Source organism: Pseudopipra pipra, chromosome 3, assembly GCF_036250125.1.
Source record: "Pseudopipra pipra isolate bDixPip1 chromosome 3, bDixPip1.hap1, whole genome shotgun sequence".
NCBI classification, from domain to species: Eukaryota; Metazoa; Chordata; class Aves; order Passeriformes; family Pipridae; genus Pseudopipra; species Pseudopipra pipra.
The window spans coordinates 40,264,444-40,283,867 of NC_087551.1; the positions used below are offsets into that span (position 1 = coordinate 40,264,444).

Sequence of the window (19,424 nt, forward strand, 5' to 3'; positions counted from 1 at the left end):
GTGTTAATAACCTTGTTTCAAACCAGACTGTCTCTGTCCCACTTGGCCACGTCCCACTCTCCCAGGTATGTAGATCTTCAAACATCTATCCTCAGGTGTCTGCTCAACAGTAGTATTGAGCAGCCCAGACTAGATGCCAATGTGGCCACGGGTGGGAAGGCAGTGAGGCAAGCAGCCTGCTTACCACAGGCTGCAGGATGAAGAATGCTGGTTGTGTGGGGCCAGATGATACTTGCTGCTGCAGCAACACAGCATCGTGGCACTCATGCAGAGATCCGTCACAAGCACGTCATGCTTCATGCAGAGAGCCATCACATGAAAAATACACCACTTGCATGCATGGGTATCGATTTAAAAAAGAGTAGTATTTGGCCTGGGTAATTATATATTAGCTGTGCATGCCTGGTGATGGGAGGGGAGGGTTTCAACTGTGTCAGAGATTTTATATGTGAGAAGAGATTTAATGAAGCCCTCTAAACTCACAGTAATTTTCTTGTGCTTTTTTTGGAGCATGAGGTGAAAAATGTAGATTTGATTAGTGTTGCTGGATCCATTCTGACCAAAACCATCTTTACTGTGTCTTCCCATCTGCACACAAGGAGACATTTTAGTTTCTGTGTTTCTTTTTTTCTACCTCTGCACATGAAACAGATCTTTCCTTCCTATAGGTCTCACTGTAAAGGTATTTATCCTTGATCTTCAGTTGCCCTCAGTCATGCCCAGTCTCCATTGCTGCTGTTCCTGTCTGTGGCTGTGCATGGGGCAGCCCCACTCCCCCACAGCCATGTGCAGTGTGGAGCAGCTGCAGCAGGGCTCCCTTCTGGTCTCATGTATCCCAGCAGCTTCTCTCCTGGACTGTGTGAGATCCCCATGTGATGGCCTTCATGCAAGCAAGTCATATCATGGTGCTTAGTGGAAAAGGGGGACTCTCACTGGAACTGATACAGGGGTGAGGTGGTATCTTCTTGGTATCTTCTTCGGATTGCCCCTGCTTCAGAGATCAGTGTGAGGATGTGGCACTGGGAGGACCGGCATCATACCAGGGCAGGGCTTCTCGTGTCCCAGAACTGATGCATGGGGCAAGTCCCTGATGCCCTGGAGGCAGGAACAGGATGGAGGAATGGCTGAAACAGAAATTGCTGACAGCCTTATTTTGGTCAATGTCCCACTGAAGTCAATGGGATGTTGCTCCAGGAAAAACTGGATAAGGATCTGAGGTTTGGCAGTAGGAAAGGTTCTGTGTTCTTTCTGTTTATTCTCTGAGTGGAGCCCTAACCCACTGTTTGTGACTTCATGATCATTTCCAGAGCCTGTACTACTGATGTCATACCCAGGGGATTCTGGCTTCAGGTGGGAAATTAACAGCAGGAGCAGATGAACTCTTTAATAAACAAAGTTCCTGTTTTCATGCAAATGTCTTTAGAAATAAGGAATGAGGCGAGTGAGAAATACAGAAATTTATGGTATAGAAGCGACGCTGTTTGGAAACAGACTTTTTATGAGTTTTCCAAGAGGCGCCAGCTGCTCTTTAATGTTTTCATTTAAGAGTTTTATGTATGAAAGCTCTAGCTTGTGTAAACAGCAAGGCTGAGAAAGTTGCAGGGATTGTTGTTAATGGTGAACCTAACAGGCTGGGGATCTGGCTTGGAAAAGACTGTCAGTGTTGATGTTTATTCAGAGCGGAGGTTTTTTCACGGCTGGATGACACCTCTGATGTCCCTGTTGTTCTCTGAGCTCTCCTGTCTACGCCCCTCGCTCTCGTGACTACCCCCAATGTCCCTCCTTCCTCCAAAGACCTGGGAGAAGGTGGCACAAGCGCATAGTAAACCCTTCAGGCAGGTCAGCACCTTCTCCACTGTGCCGCAGCTTGCCATCCTTCGAGGTGCAAGCCCGAGTTTAGGAGGTGGCCATGACGCACTGCCCCTTCCCTACCTGCGGAGGCAGGGATGGACAAGGCGCTGCTGCGGCAGCATGGCAGGAATATACACCAGCCACCCATTGCTCTCTCTATCATGTGCTCTGGTACTCCCTGCCCTCACCAACAGCCATTGCTGATCTGCATCTATTAATCTGCTATTTTGGGGAGTGCCTATTGTGCACTCTAATTAGTATAATTGCTTTATTTTGCTGGAGAGAGCACTGGAGCCCACGCCACAAACAGCTTTGTGTTTTTCTGGCGAGTTCCCTTTGTTTGGCAATTAACTCTCCAGGGGTGACATGTGTGGCACTAGGTTAGAAAAAAAATAGATGAAGTCCCTTCAGCAAGGCCAGTGGGCATGAAGCAGGCAGCTGCACGCCCAGCACTTCCCAAGGAGGACCTGAGCGATGATCCATGGTGCTTGCTGCTCTCCATCTTGCTCTCATGTTTTTCTTCAGCAGCTTTCTGTTTGCTCATCTACAGGAATACTCTGCATCTCGCCTGCCTGTTTTTGAAAAGGTGACTGCTGATGACAACTAAGATAACAAGAGAGTGGGTTTTGGGGTTTTTTTCTGCCTTCATGAGCACACCTCCGGTTCTATTAATAAAATCCTGAATCTGACTCGTCCTTCTGAGAACTCCCGGCCTCTCTTCACCCATTCAAATCTGTATTTTTAAGCTTCTGTAGGTGGATTGTCGACAATGGTTGTTATGCAAACTCTGAGTGCTGGCTTCAGGAGCTTCTTAGAAACATGCAATGAGTAATCTTTATGTTTCTGACAGGTCTACGAGGAGGGAGGGTGTGCAGTTTTGCTGAAGATAGGTTGACAAAATAAGTGTCAATTCATGACAAACCAACTGCCAAAAATATTCACATCAAACACTGAAAACAATTAGCGAACAGTATGACAGAACATCTCTGAGGCTGGGGAGTGTACTGAGGACAGAGCCCCTCAGTAGTAAACTGATATTTCAACCTTTTTTTAAAATTGGGGTCAGAAGAAATGGTCAGGACCTTTGTTCTCCAGCATTATTTGCATGTTTGGTGTTTTGTTTTTTTTTTTTTTAACTCATAGGAAGTGGCTATACTTGAAAGATGAGATAGCTATGTTTATTTTTCCAGCTTGTTGTGTGAAGTGAGCACTGATCACATGAGACCTAGCTAATAAAGTGGGGTCACAGAGGTGTGAGATGGCCATCAAAATTTGAGGGACTCTGGTCAGTAGCAACATGGACTGCAGAGGCTTCTGTACTTGAAGCTGAAGCAGCAGTCCTGTGCTCCAGTGGTCTGCCAGCAGGCTGATACTTTTGGAAAAAAATTATCTGTAGACAAACTTCCCTGAACAGAGAATTGGCTGTTGATAGGTTGTACATGGCTTAAATCAGAAGTACAACGTGCAAGCCTCCAGATGCCAACTTGAACAAAACGGAGAGAGAAGGACTTCATGGAGAAGGGGACTTGCAGTAAGATAAGTTCCCTCCTCAGGTAGCAGTGCATTTGGGTGAGTCGCCATGTGGTGCAGTTTGCTGTTTGACCTAAACACGATGTTGTCACATCCTACACTGCCTGGAATTAGGAAGTTTGGCTTTGTGGTACCTGTTTTCTGACTGCAATGTGTGGCTCCTGCGACTGCAGAGCATGCCAGCAGCAGATGGGGAAGAGGAGCCAGCACAGCCCTGTGATGGCCCTTGGGCTTGAGGCTACTCCTGCCTCTGACACCCCGGGTAAGTCAGCTAGGAGTTTGTAACAGCATCAATGAAAGTGGTGCAGGCTCATCTCAGTTGACTTCCCAAGGTGCTAGGCTTCTCTTAATGATAGTTCACATGGCTGTCAGCCTCCCAGCCCTCCCCAAAGCAGACTTGCATTTGGCAGAGGCCTTGTGTCTGTTTGTAGCTGCATGGATGTGACCCTGGGGTCAGCAGCCGCTGAAGGGCACAGCACTGGCTACCCTCTATGACCTTATATTGCTGTTCTCTTTAGCACCCTGTGTTACTCTTAGTGGGCACACCCAAATACCCGTAGCAACCCACATCTTTGCATCATGCTGGTAGTCACAAGGAGGCAATACCCAGGACTCCACCAGCTGGAAAGCCCCGTCTCTCTGCACAAGCATTGCTTATTACTACACCACAGCTCACAGATCTTCAGAAGTCAACCCACTCCATGAATCCGTGTTTCCTAATGCTGAGAGTCCCATTGCCTCTGCCAGTCTGCTAGTTCCATCGCTCCTCTCTCAAGTGAGTCAACAGCCATCTGTGCATGCTAAAAATCAAAAAATTTTTTCTTTAAGGTTTTTTTTGTCACTTATAATGAATCCCTCTGCATCACCCTATGTGGTACCTAGTGATGTCCAAGATGCAATCAGGAGGAAAGAGTATGATCTGAAGCCACCCACACCAGCGTGATATTACCTTTCTGTCTCAGCTGCACTTCAGCAATCCAGCTGAAATGAGGCAGTTTTCTCTGTGCTTGGTGCCAAACACTATTCTCACTGAAGCAGAGGGAAGTTTTGTTTTTCCCTAAATAGGAATGATTTGGCCTTTGGTGGTGCTCAGCTGGAAAGATTCCAGCAGTTTTCTGATCTTGTCAGAGTGGCTGAGATAGTCATAAATCAGAAGGGCTGCTCCAGAAATATTTTCCCTGGGTTTGATTCTCCATCCCACCATGCTGGTATAATGAAAAGAAAAATTGGGCCCACCACTGATTTAATTTTACAGATAACCACTCTCTTTCCAGGCAATCTTTGTGATTAATTTTTCTCACAGTCTGTCTGGGTTTTTTGGAGGTTTGTTTCATAGGGCTGTGGAGGTTTTTTTACCCTCCTCTCCCCTTCCATATGTGGAAGAATAAAGTGAAGAAACAACATTTTCAGAGAAGAAAGACTTGGAAAGGGTTGCTGTTTTCTGGGAGTCTGCTGCAGCTGTTAATTTGTGGAAAACCTCAGTGGAAAGTAAGCAATATGGCAGCACTGCTTTACACGAGAATTCAACAATGGCCTCATTCCAAACTGTGGCTGATTTAGGTTCTTGGCTTGCACAGCCAAAGCTTCATGTAGTGTCATGCTTTTTTTAATAGATAATGTTGATGCAGCTGTGGAAGGCTCTGATGTTCTTTTTTATTTATCATGGAATTGTCGTCATTCAATCAAGCTTAAGCATTGTGGAGCTGTGATGTTATTTGTCTTTGCTTGTTAGATGTTGGCGGGTGAGCCTGAAATGGGCTGAGATGTTGTTTGGGAACCAAGAAAAGGCTCCCTCCCTTCCTCTTTGCCTCCTTCACAGAAATGCACACAGATCCAAACTCCCATCCAAAAAAGCAGGAACGCTGAGAAAATTTGGAGCTAGGCTTAAACATTGTGGGCTGGGACCCTTCTGCCTCTCCAGAGCATGCACGCTCTTTTCTTCTTGTAGGCTTTGCTCCTTTCCAGCATTTGTCATGCATAGTTGGTGGCATATCAAGATTCCGAGTACTGTACTGAGTGCAGTAACCTCTTTTTCTTGGATGGACATTTTGTTTGTGGAGGATACAGCATGGTGCTCAGTTGTCTGGGCAGAAGTGAACACTGAGGAAAATTTCAGCTATGTGATGTCTATTAGATCAGAGATTAATTTTCCAGTAGAAATGTCCAATTATTCAAACCTCTCCAGTAGATGAAAGAGCTTTTTACAATCTATTTTTCTGAAAAACCCCACAATTCATTTGGCATGGATTACATGACCTATTAGGGATTAGAAAAGGCAAAAGTGTTTCTAATTAACGTCAACCCAGCTGTTAACTTGCGGAATATCAGTGAGTGGTAGCACAAGATGGCTCTCACAGATAGTTCTGTGACTACAGTTCATATGTACATTGCTACCTGGACCTGGAGCCTTCTGCATAGTGCATTACACAGGTTCCCCCTTCCCAGGTAAGGTATTAATGTGCACTGGACCAGTTACTGCTTCTTGGCTCTGCCTCCTTTTCCAAGGCAGGCTTTATGAATGGGTAAGCCCCACTTTTTTCCCAGCACTACCTTGTCACACTCACCTTCCTATCTCTGGGCCATACACTTGCTTTGATTGCATCTTCCTCACCTGTTTGGCTATGTATCTCATTTCTTTTCCTCAGGGAGAATTAGGGCAGAATCTTTCAATCCTTAGAGTTTCCCCACAGCATCTGGACAGAAGAGTAAAAGTAGAGATGAGCCAGAAAGAAGCAGGCAGAGGAAGATGAAAGAATTTGGAGATGGGAACTATTTGCTCTTGGAATGAAGCTTCCTCCTGGCTGGCTTAAGGCAGAGCAATTTACTCTTTTCTGTAACATGCACAACAGCTTAGGCCCTGCTCTTAGAAGTAAACATTTCAAGGGTGCCTTAGGGGCCCCCTTTTTATATTTTTATAAGCTTCTTGGTCTCCTTTGAGTCTCAGGCTACATCCCTGTTGCCAATATTGGAGCTAGCTTGAAGTGGAGTAGTGTCTTGTGGAGATACCTGAGCTAGGTTGATCAAGTTTGGCTGCTAGAAGTAGTTTACCCATAGCAGTGTATTTGCCAGACCATTATACCTGCCTGCTGCCATCCTTTATCCTGTACCAAGCCCTGTTCAAAGCTGTCTCTAGCTCACACTGGTGATTCTGCGGCAAATGCTTTTACTGCAATCCTGACTTCTCTGCAGCCACTCGTTGAGGCTCCAGGACCTAAATGCCACAGTCAGGGTAGAGCATGAGGCTTGGGAGCTGGAGTCATGCTGGTGCTTTTGCAAACTTTTTGTAGGGCTGAACCCACATTCGCTATTAGCACTCTTCAATGCTTTCCTGTTTTTTTCTGTCCCCTTGAACTCACACTGCAGCCCTAACTGACTATCGTGTTTTGTTTTTAATGACAGAGCAAAAGTGCCAAAATATTTCAGTAGCTCCCCTAGGAACATCTGCAACTTCTTTAGCTAGTGTTTTCACAGCTGGCCATAACTTCATTTTATTTTTGAATGCTAATAGTAGTGAATCTGGGATCCTGAAGGAGAACAATGGCTAATTTCCCTTACATCAGGATTTAAAACTTACAGAAGGCTACTCTAGCACCTTTGAATAAACGACCAGAAACAGAGCTAAGGGGTTCTTTGTTGTTTGACAGATGAAGTTTCTAAGCTTCAGACAGAGCTTAGACCAGCCTTCTGACTTAGGATGAAGTCTGTGTTTGGAGCCACCAGGATCAAAATGTACAGACCCCTTAAATGACATAACTGCTGCTGCTGCTGCTGCTGCAGTTGAGGTTCGTGCTGCCATGTGGCAGGAGAGCCATCTGATCACTGCCTCCAGTGCAGTTTCTGTCATCTTTGATGAAAAAGGTAAGAATAAAATCTCACACCTCTAACATGATACCAAGGTCTAGGAACAGGAATTAGGTCTGTGAATTTGAACTTCATCTAGTAAAAGCACTGCAGACCTTTAATTGCAGCTCAGATTTGTTACCTGCTAGCTATGCTTAGTTGGTCTAACAATGAAAATAAGCCACGATGCTTAATCATTGTATCAACCTGTCACTCATAATCTTTGTGTTGCACCTCTTCACTCCCTACACTGAGCTAGAAAAGTATGAAGAGAACAAAAAGCATGCTGCAAAGCTTCCAATTTTATTTCACTGACAAATCAAATAGAACCAAAGAAGCTTTAGATTGAGCTCTTTACCCGAATGTTTTTTCTCCTACAATGGCATCCCCATTGACTCCTGCTGGAGTGGAGACTATATCTTCCCTCACATTCAGCTGCAGCACCAGGACCACTTCTGAGTTTGGTCCCCACACACCCGTGAGAGCTGCATTCTGGCCCAGGCAGCAGCTAACAAGCTGCAATCTTTTTCTGGAGGGCAAAGTGCTGGGGGGAGACAGATCTGCAGCCACAGTTTGAACAAATGTAGCTGTGGCACTTGCAGGCTGAGAAGCAAAGAAATACTTCATCCCGCGTGTTTCCTTGGGACATCCCATTTCATCGGTGGTGTCTTCCACTGATGACACAGGCAGGCTGCAAATCAGCACTGGGTGTGTCTGCTCATGGAGAAGTCCTTGATGGTCTACCTTTTTGAGGGAACCAGAGCTGCCAGATGAAGGATGCTGGTAGCGGAGGATAGTGTGACGTGGCTCTTCCTGAAGGTGGAATACAGTTTCCCAAAGACATTGCTTCCCAACGTAGGTGGACCCCTGCCAGCATGCTCAAGTACTGGTTATATCTCACTGTGAGATTTCCCACAGCTCAGGGGAAATGCTGGTGTGGAGTAGGATTTGGGGTTCCTGTTGTGGCTCATGGCCGACACAGACAGGTACCTCTTTTGGGCTGTTATGATGCTCCCCTGGGGGCAGAAGGCCCAATACCCCTCTTGGACTGGGACCATGAGCTTGTCATTTTCTCAGAGGTAGCAGTGTTTCTTTTAATGTGCCTCTAAGTGAGAGGGGAGGTAAGGTAGGAAAAAAGACTTGATGCTTTTTTCATATTTCCATGGATGTGCCCTGTCAAACTCAGTGGGAACTTTGCCGTTAATTGTAACTCAAGCAGACACGTTGTTGAGTGTGATAAAATCCAACAGAAATCTTTAAAACTCCCTAGATTACCTCCATTGCTGCAGTTAATTTTTTGTCCATGACTTCTCTACGAAACCAGATACAACTAAAACATGCAATTCAAGAAGGCTTAGTGCCTTGACCTAAGTGCTAAGGTATTGCATGATCTGCCTGCCAGATACCACAGCCTTGCTGCTACAGACAGGTAATTAGGTCACCACTTGTGAACTTTTGGCACACACAAACTTTTGGCCTGATAGCACAGATGCCCTCAAGCAAGCAAAGGCAATTCGCCTATCACCGTGAATCTAACGAGCACTGAACTCCAGTCATTTAGAATAAGGTGGCTTCAGCCTCCTCCATTTTAATCCTACCTGAAGGCACAGAACTTGTCTACGTGGGCATCTTGCAGAAGATGCCCACAGCAGCTGGTGTGGTACCATGCAGGGACACTCAGTGGGATCCTGTGCAGACATGTGTGCAGTGCCTACTTTGGGACCCTCCACGGGGGCAAATGGTGTGCTTCAGCACTTTAACACCATCGCAGGAGGTGTGTGTGTACTTCTGTGTCATAGCAAGCCTTCAGAGGCAATGCCAGACTGTGACAGAGGACCGTGGCTAAATACTGAGCCTGGCAACACTGCTGTTTCAGGTGCATGGGAGACAGGAGGTGTCCTAAAAATGCCTCCTATCATTTTTCATAAATGGAAAATGCAAGGTTTGGTCAACTCACTTCCCTCTGTCCTTGCTGTATTTGTGTATTCTGCATATTTTTTCCTCACACTCCATCTCAAGACACTTTCCCATCAGCTCATGCTGTTATGTCACTCTCCGGTGGGTGAACTCAGTATGACCAGGAAACACTGAAGGAAAATGAGATGCAGATGTGGTAACTACATTAATATTCCCCTTCAATGCCATTGCTATTGGGGAGCTCAGACTGTTAATTTGACTTTGCTCCTTCACAGAGCACAAATACATCAAAGTGTCAATCTTATCTGCCTTTTGTTTCAGCCCACCTGCCCCCCTGTAACAGCTTATTCAATGTACTTGCGTCCTCCCCAGTCATTCTCCATGGGTGCAGCACATCTGGTGGGTACCAAAGGGGACACTGGAACCTGAGAGGGGCTTGGATCTGTGGTTCAGTTATGTCATGTCTGAGTGGTGCTTGTTTGTGTATTTTCAGAAAACCCAGAGTAAAAAAGGCTTTCCCCCATAAATTAATAGTGACCTCAAAACTTCCATGGTGGAGAAACTGCTAGGTGATGCAATGCCAGTAAAATAGAAGCAACTGTAACTTCACAGAAAAAGCAGTGGTATTCTGATTAATTGCTCTGTTTTCTGGGGTTTCAGTAAAAATGTCTGCTGATTATTTCTGAAACTTATGATGACTGTCTAAGTGCATAACCTCTTCTTAACATCAATTTGGCAAACAGAAAAGGAAATATATCATACAATATTCTGCCTGTAGGGCCAAGTTCTGTCATTTATCTGCTTGAAAAGCCTCTGTTGACTGCCTTGGGATTTCTCCTCGCGGAATGATGGCAGGACATGATCCAGACCCAATATAAATGTAACGTATTAACCGGTATATCTTCAGATGGGGAAAACGTGTGTGGAATTTCCCTGCACTATCATATGCATACTTTATAGGCAACTGCATGCACAGTTATTGAAAAGAAGCACAGACGTCTGTAGTTAGACATCAGTGACTATTGTGGGAGGGAAAAGAGGGAAACTGGAAGGCTTAGAATTTGTACTTTATTGGTTTACTGAGAAATACAAGATGAGAGAAATGAAAACAGTTTGGGATAGAACTGTAAGGAAGGGAAATTGGCATTGCTGGCAACACCGATGAAATATAATGTCTTTGCCAGAAGAGTATAAATAATGGGTTTCCTGATAGAAAATGTTGATGAGGCCAGTAGGGGGGAGAGTCTGAGGAAAGTGTATGCATGTGGAAACTGAGTTTTATTTTGGCAGTGACTGAAAATAACCATGAAGCCTGGAGCTTGTAAACCTGGGAATCCTGAAATTAATAATTTTGAGAGTTAACTGTTGGAGAGTGACAGCCCCATGAGGACCATTTGCTTTTCAAGTCTTGCATACCCTTGCCTATTTTAAGTCCTGAGACTCACTGCTGGCCACATAACAATTTATGAACCAGTAGTTAGCCAAGATATCAGCCTTCGTTTCAACAGCAGCTATGGAGGCTGCAGAAAGTGCTGGTGGCAACAGGATGTTTGGTAAAGGATCTGTTTTGGGCAGGTTTTACATCACATTCATCTCTGCAGTACCTGATTGATGCCTTCCTTAGTTGTGTTACATACCACCACTATCTGTCCTGGGCTGTTTTGTTCTATTCCTCTCCACATGGGGAGGAATGTGTACTGTATAGTGCTCTGTTTCAGTAGAGTTTCTTGCTTAAGTCTACACTGTGGAACACACGGAAGCTCTGAAGTTCTCTGTCCAAACTCCTGCTCAGAACTTCACAAGGAGATCAGGTTTTTCAAGGCCTTGCTCAGGCACATTCTACATATCTCCAAGGATGGAGATTTCACAACTTCCCTGGGCTGTAGGCCTGCTTCATCAAGTAGGATGATCCTTCTTTATAACTTTAAGTGATTGGTGCTGATCCAAGTTTTAGGCCTTTACAACAGAGGATGCTGCTATTCATTGCCTTTGGGGCCGGTTTGGGCTGCTTGAGTAAAAGCAGATGAAGGAGGATTTTCTTGGCTTGACAGCAAACCTCAGTATCAGCCCCAAGAAACTCGATCTAAAGAGGTTTCCACAAAGGCAAGCCTTAGGCTACCTGGCAGAGAGAAAGAGGCTCCTGCAGGGAATAGTTCAGAGCACCTCTGTGAAGCTTCTCTTTTGAAATGCCCTCAAAAAATAGTAGTCTATCTTCACTGATAACGGCAGGCACGTAGGAAGATTAGTTACCCCTTTGCTTCCTGTATGCATCCTCCATGCATGAGCCTTTCTACCATCAAGCCTGAAATTTGCACAGTCTTTTCTTCATCTGGACAGAAAACTAAAGAGGTCTGGAAAGATGATGGGGAGAAAGGTGCCACTGAAAGGCAATGATTCAACTGCTTGGATTTGTATGCGATAATGATAATGCTGATGATTCACCAGCCCTTCAGCTCCTTATCCTGTGCATAGGTTGTGACTGTCCTTCAACAGACTTCGGCATTTATTGAGATAGAGCAGTATTTGCAATCAACCATGGTTTTTCATCACCTGAGAGCTGGAAAGTCTTGGTCTTATAAGGGATCTTGTGGCCAAAATCCCAAACGAAATCTACTGCCTCTAAATCTATTGGTTTTCCTCTACAAATACAAATTGGTAGTTAAGATCTCAAAACAGCCCATCAAATACATTCACACATATCCAAGGAAAAGCAGACTGGTGATCGGTTAAAAGACTTGCTACACTGTGTCCCCAATTCCCACATAGTCAGACCTTGGTGGGTAGCATAGGAAAAGTGTTCTCGGTGGGTAGGCTCGTAAAACTTCTTCCTCAGTGCCAGGAGCTGTAGTCTAAACAGTCAAGCAGCAATGACATTAGAAAGGGAAAAATGAAAACATTAGCAATTGTCCAGACCAAGTACACTCCATCACTTCTACACCATGCCATGGGAAAAAAAAAATACTAGAGTCTTCCTCAGCATTTTGCTTTCATATGCATGCACGATGCTCTGCTTGGGGATTGTCATCAGCTGAGGAGCCATGTGGTGCAGTGATCCCAGTGTGCCCAGCACAGGTTCAGGCCCCTCTATCCTGGGCAAGCTCCTGGCTGGGAGGACATTGCAGAAGTGTTTGCTACATCCTCTTTCAACTTCATCTGTGCTTAGTTTTCCCGGCAGATAGGGCTGAACCTCCTAACTATTCATTTTTCAGGAAAAATATAAGTAGCCTGCAATGGCAAGATGCTGCCGGAAGATGTTTCATTTTGTGCGCAACTCTTGCTTTGGTTCTATTCTCCATGTTGGGATTTGAAGTTGTAATGAAAAATTATGAGATGCTGCCACATTTTTGGAAAATTATGCAGGTAACCCAAAGCTAATGGGGTACAGGCTGCTCCTAAAATTCCACACATGCCTACAGGATGCAAGGAGGCTGGTGAGCCTCTTTCAGACTGCCATCATTCCCCTTGGAATAGTGCTTCCCTTCTCCTGCATTTGTAGCCTGGCTTCTCAACAGAGCAAGGCCCATGGGGTCTTTGTTCACGTATGTGTGAAAGAAAGTCCCTGACAAACATCTTTCGACATTTGGCAGATTTCAATCAAATTTGTCAGAAGGATGGAGATCTCAGCAACTTTATGTTCTTAACAAGTTTTGTGAAAATAAACAGCCAGGTAAAGAGGAAAGAAGTCCTCACTGATATTCCTACTGTGGGAAAGGCTAAATTATGAGCTTGTATCTCATTACAGCATCTGGAGGGGAGACACAAAGCTCCAGGGGTTTCCCTGGTTATGGAGCTATTTTTGCATTTCCCCATCCCGAGTCAAGGCAAAGCACTGCATAGCAAGAGGCGGAGCTGGGGCCAGTTTTGCATCTGCAGTAAAGATGGCAGTGCTGGAACTGCCTCACTTATGGCTCAGTCAACAGACAGCTTCTTCCTAGGCCCCTTTGGATCACTGTCCACCGTAGCAAAGGCCAGTGCATGAAGTGTATGCGTGTCTCCTTCTGGCTGCTGGCAAACAAGGGCACTTTTTTTCACAATGGAGCACAAATGCTTACCCAGAGTCAACTGTCTCTGGCTTCCTGTCTGCAGAATCTCTTTTATGAAGTAAATGTTTATGCTTTCAGACTCCCTTTAGGCCTGTATACTCATTCAGCACATGGCTGCAGGATAAATCTGTTCTTGCAGTTAGCAAAGGAGTAAATGCATTCTCCAAAATCCTCAACGAAACCACGAGAATTGGAGGGACACCAAATCCAAACATTCTTCTCATTTACGCTGTTAGAGCTGCTGGGAAACTGGATATTTGCAAAGGAACTGGCTTTTTTTTCCCCCTTCACTGCTTTTTTTTTTCCCTCGAAGTCTGCACCAATGGAATGAGTGAATTATTTCCTGGGACAGCTGCTGTGTAACATCCAATACTTTATTCTTTGAGCTCATAAAAATAAATGCATCAAGAAGAAAGTGGCAAGTTGCTCAGTGTTCCAGAGGATTGGGTGGCTCCAGAGATTTCATGTTTATTTTCTTGGCATGTGCTAGATATGTCCATCTTTTCTCTTTCAGCTTCTGCAGGCACCACCTGCCCCTTGTTCTTCTTGAAAAATAGATGAAGTAAATCTGAGACATGGGGCCTCAAGGGAGTGCCTGGGGAAGGAGTGGAATAGAAAGCAGTAGGAAAAGAGAGGCTTGTATCTCTCTTCAAGGGATGTAGATGATAGATTTAAAAAAGCCTTAAGTGTCTGAACAGTTGGTGAAAGCTGTCAGCCATCACGCCTTACTTGCCTACTTACATACCTCTGCCACAAATTAAAGGAACAGGCATTATATAAATTTATGGCCTTGGTCCCTCTTACGGCCCCTTTCCTTTCCAAGCTGTGTGAGGTGTCATGATTCTGCAGCAATGGCTAAAGCTTAGGGCAACGAACTGTTGCCCTAAGCTGTTCAAAATTGCTTTGCTCATCTTACAGGATCCCTAATGCAAGCTGCTGGAGTGGAAAATGCAACTTCTTTCCCCTGGAAACAGAGGTTGAGCAGGCACTGGCTGAGGTCTTTGCTCTGAGATCTGAAACATCCAGGCTCACCATGAAGGGAAAATCTCTCTCTGGCTTCTTGCAGCGAGACAGGCTGGAGGCGAGGGGAAGGTGTAACCATCTGACTGGGGAAATCAGTTAAGATGCACAGAAAAGGAAGCCAGAGGCTGTGTGAATTGTGCACATCAAAGTCAGCAAGGCATAAGCTCAGGCTTCCTTTCATCCAAGGCACTCTTCACAACAGGTTTCCTACCATAAATGTTATTGCAATGTGCCCATCCAAACAAATAGCAGAGGAAAGACAAAAGCAGCACTTTGGGTTTGAAAGTCACTCTTAAGGCCCTTGTACTTAAGAGGCAGCCAGCACCACTGGGGTCCTACACCATGGTGCTGCCATGGAGCACCATGGATAGGGGACCCACATGCAGCACCCACCCAGGGCACCATCCTTCACCTCCTCCCTTTGCTCTTTGCAAGTAGCCACAGCATCAGCTGAGGCAAAGCTGTGCATCTTGTGAAAGTCCACGTGGCTGTGCTGATTCACACTTTCCAAGAATGTGGCCTGTTCTCGCTGCCTTGCTAGCTGGTCTCCAGATTAATATTATTCTAGGTATTTTGGGCACTTATGCACAGGAGGTGTCTATGTGTTGCAGCTGATTGCACTTCAGAGGAACACTTACAGTCCATATTTCTTTGCTCCTTGAAATACTGGAGCGGTCTCCACTATTTCATACATTTTAATGCAAAAAAATCATTCCCTCCTATTTCATCTTAGATGTAGGAGTGGCAGAACACATGCTTGGAACCTTCTTTAGGCAGTTGAGGAGGGAACAAAATATACGTGGATCTCTTTCATCTATCCTGTGCCGGTTTAAAGGCCTTGATACACCCTGATATCACTGGGACCTTCTTGGGTATAGAGAAGGATGAGTGTGAGACCCCATCAGTGTGTTGAGCAGCAGCAGAGTGTGCTACCCTGCAATTCCTGCCCGTATGATTTGTGGCCCCCTACACTTAATCTCTCTGCTCCTCATCTTCCCATCTGTGAAATGAGACATCTCTTTGCCTTTGGAGAAGGCGCTGAGATACTTGGAGGAACAGCGCTTTTTCCATTGGCAAGTATTTCTGTTTATGGCAACTTCTGGGTTTAATGGTGTCAAATGGTATTTAGCATTGTCCGAGTTATCTGTGGAGGTTGGGAAGAGTGAGATGGATATTATTTGAGGTGAAAGCAAGTCTGGCTTCCAAGGAAAATGTACAGATAGAAACTTCCTGGCCAATGTGTTTGCTTCCTTATAACAATATAAGTGAAGTGTTTTGAAGAAGGAAAAATATAGACATGACAAAAGTGATGAAATCAATAAATTAGTATCATATTAATAAAAAGCCACTTCAACCGCAGAAAGAAGGTTTAAACAAACATTAAATAGGAAAGAAAGTTGCCTGGGAGAAAACCAGTGCTGGAATTAACTGTAACCAGATGCAAAGTACCATTATCTTTCTGAACAATGTGCATTTATCTCCAGCAACAGTCCAAAGTGGCTGCCACTTACTGTAACACTAGGACAATTGTTGGGAACCCTGCTTTGGCAACCTACAGGCTTGTTTAGTTATAAAAGGACAAATTCTTACATTATGGGAGGGGTACGCAATGAGACATACACATTTTTTAAATTAAGAAAGTCCTTTCTTCTCCTCATGTGAGAGTAACTCAGAAAAGACAAACATGGAAACTTTCTTCCTGTGCAAAATCCTGGCAAGCCATGTAGCAGAATCCAGAATGTCCCAGTGCCTCACCACAGGTCTGCCACGGCTTTACTGAATGACCTTGGACAAGTCACCTACCAACACTGTCCTTTTATCTCCTCTACAGAAGGGATAAACTACCCTGAAGCAGATGTTTGACACCATGTTAAAAGCAGGATCTATGATTGGCTACAGGAAGGAAAGTACCATGTTATTACAAGAGGTGACCTCCTCAAGGATAGAAGCATTACAATGATGGTCCGTGTAATGAAGAGGAGGTAAAATAATAAAAAGAGGGAGACCAAAGCCTTACCAAGGACACTGTCAGTGAATTTGCATGGATAGCTGTCAGATGGGGCTGATTTGAGGATGAAGTCCACTGGTTCAGCATCCTGGTGGGCTTCCTAATCAAGTTTGAGTCTCCTGGTGCTACTCCACGAGTAGTTCCGTGGACACTGCTACTGCTCCTGGAGCAAAGCACCACTCCAGATGTGATGGGTGGTGAGAGTCTCTTCCTAAATCAATCTTCAAAACTGGGATAATATGCCAGATACTTTTAGTGAATTCACTAAAAGTAATAGTTTTCAAATGCTTCCATAAAGTGGTACAGCTGGAGTTTGAGAAGGCTTTTTATGGCTTTGTGTTTTGTTTTATAAGTAAAGAGCAGAAAGGAATACATGCTATGTATGGCTGTGTTTATAAGGGTGGAGAGATCTGGGTGTGCAGATTGAAATCCTGTGTAGAAGTGTGTGAAGCAAACCAAGTATGTCCTTGGGAATTAAAATAAAAATAACCCGTGACCTTTCCCTAATGAGCTGTGTGAAAGGTTGGTAGTGATGGCCAATAGACTGCACATGTCATAACAGCATCTCATATGCTGTTTCACAGCGGGAGTCACAGCAAGAGCTCACTAGTCCTGATTTCTCCATGTGTTTCCAGCGTAGCATCCACTCTACTCAATCCTTTAACTACACCCAACTTGCAGCTACAAATCGCTTTATGTGATATCCAAGTGCACATATACTCAGACCCATTTTCTTTTAGTGTGTAGTTTATCCCATCTGGTCTCCTCCCCCCCCTGCATTTCACATAGAGGTGCATGTGCCATCATGAGCCTTCTAGGCATGCAGCACTTCATTCTGCTCTGCCCAAGGGGCTGGAGTTTTAGGAAACATTGTGTGGTTGTCCACAAGCTCCCAGTTCCCAGGAAGGGAACACTGCAAAGCCTGTCCTCATGCATCTAATATAGGTTAGAGATAAGTATCTGACCCACATCTAGATGTCAAGTGAATCACCTCCAGTATTTCAGGCCAGTGCAACTGAAGGAAATCCAGGTTGTCCTTATGAGGCTAATATACTGGCACAGCATTACTAATAACAGACTTTTTACCTAAACTGCCAATTGTACTTGATTTTCATTCTTAGTAGTAATTTTTTCTCTCTCCCCTGCAAAGTGGTAGTATTTCATAACTATGAGAATGGTTGTAACTGTGGGGCCTTCTGGCTTTAAAGTAAATGCTTTTCCTAGTGGGAAAATGCCCTCGGCTTCCACAAAGAGCATGCATACCACATTGAAAAGCAAAACAAACACTCATCAGATCTTCCTGCAGAAATCTGGGAATTTGGGTTCTCATTTGTGTGTGTGTGTCTTTCTTTGTAAAGACTGATGAGGTTTAGTAAAGAGGGAAATGGCCAGCGCAAGGGATTTTTGCTGTTTGCTTAGTGTGCCCCTGGGAGGCTGTGGGAAGAGGAAGGAAGAGCCACCAGGAGCATGAACTCGACCTGTGCTGTTGGAGGTGGATGGTGTGCATATGGTGGGAGAAGAGCAGGATGGCCACATCGATATTGCCAGTGGCAGCAGCGGTAATCAAGCTGGCTTTGAACAAGCTGAGCAAAGAAGTCTGTCGGAGGAAAGGCATCTCTTGCTATGTAAGGCCTGTGGTCCACCCTTGTGCTTCTTTGTTGTGCTTCTGAGTGCTTATTATTTGCACTGGTGGCATCTAAATATTCCCAATTCAGAAGGCAGCTTCATTTTCTGTCGGGCTCTGTCAGGTGAACCTGCTGCTTTCTGCCTCCTGCAAGCTGTAGGTTCACCCTCAGGCTGTGGCATTTCTCCGGCTCCCCAGATACCCAAATCCAGAGTATCTTGTTCTTCCTGGGGTCCTGGGGCTGATGAGGAAAGAGCCTGTGCCCAGATGGCCTGGCTAGTGCTGGCTCCCACTGGCCTCCTGGGATGCTCGAGGCTGCCTGCCTCTCTGCTGGTTGGACCATAATATCCTGTGGCAAACACAAGAATTTATCTAATAGAGTAGAGCTTTTTCTTATTGAAGAATCAACTTGAATCCATACAGCAAATGTAGCTTGCCCTAAGTTGTCTGAATTCCAGCCTTTAATGTGGGAGTCTCCCTGGTCCCCTCAGAAAAGTTTTGGGACTTGAGTTTTCAGCCTGGTGTCCACAGTGTGGTCCCTGGTGCCACCAAGACCCATCTCCTTTGTGGATATGTTTTTGGAGTTCCCTCCATGGACTATCTGTGTTTGACCAACATGACCCAGTTGTTCCTACTTATCCAAATCACGGGATTTCAATGTTTGAGCAGTGGCTTGTCTAGACAGTCAATTACTTTCTGCTCTCATGTCTCTTTAGAAACTTCAGTGAGAATGTCTTCTTTGACCTTGCATGTATAATTATTTTCTTCCCTATAAATAATGGATTTCTTTGTTACTGGTTGGTGCTGATTCATTAATATTTTCTTGCCTTCTTGAGTTTCAAACACACAGCATCTTTCCAATCTACTCTTTGCACCAACGCCTGGTCCTTTGCATGCTTCCTAGCCCTTCTCTCAGCTGCTGTGTCCACATTTTCTGTAATCCCATTCACTTTAACTGTAGATCCTCCACTGATATGTGCAATCACATCATCCCAGCTTAGCTTTTGTTCATGAAGAGTGGGACAATTTGCAGAGTTTCTCTCTGCTCATGTATTCAGACTCAGAGAATCTCCTTTTCATGTTCCTCATCTTCGTATCAGATCCAGGAATCTCAGTTTTGCTCATTGAGGGAGAAGGGAAAACACGGCAGAGAGGGGCAAAGTGGGACCAAACCTTGGGGTTGTGTGCTTCACAATGCAGAGTAATTTGCCAAGGCATTTAGTAGCAAAGCCCCACAGAGGGCAAACCCACAATGAATCTGATGAGCATGTGGAGAGTAAATTCCTAGAAGAGTTGCAATGACACTGGCTCTGCTTGCCAAGTGATAGCTGGAGGTCTTGGTTCTTCAATTTTCCCTTTTGAAAACCAACCCAGGTCAGGTTAGCACTGTGGGTCTCGGGTAACCCCTCGCAGCACATGAGGGCAGGAACAGCACCACATGAAACTTGGCACAGCAGAGCTCCAGCTTTGGTTAAGGCCCCCTGGAGCACTCTTCTAATTGAGATGCTTAGTACCGGTAATTAGTAAGGGCACTAATTGTCCGTTTTTAAGATCTCATCTTTCTCACACTGCAAATTGGATGGTAGAG

The 19,424-nt window shown here is 45.0% G+C and overlaps 1 long non-coding RNA gene across 1 annotated transcript; it reads left to right on the plus strand.

Annotated features, from left to right (window-relative positions):
* The first annotated feature begins 3,917 nt into the window (after positions 1-3,917).
* On the plus strand, positions 3,918-16,600 carry LOC135411351 (uncharacterized). The gene is made up of 3 exons (XR_010429108.1): positions 3,918-4,156; positions 9,460-9,537; positions 16,036-16,600. It is a non-coding gene; the product is annotated as an uncharacterized LOC135411351 (long non-coding RNA).
* The last annotated feature ends 2,824 nt before the right edge of the window (positions 16,601-19,424 follow it).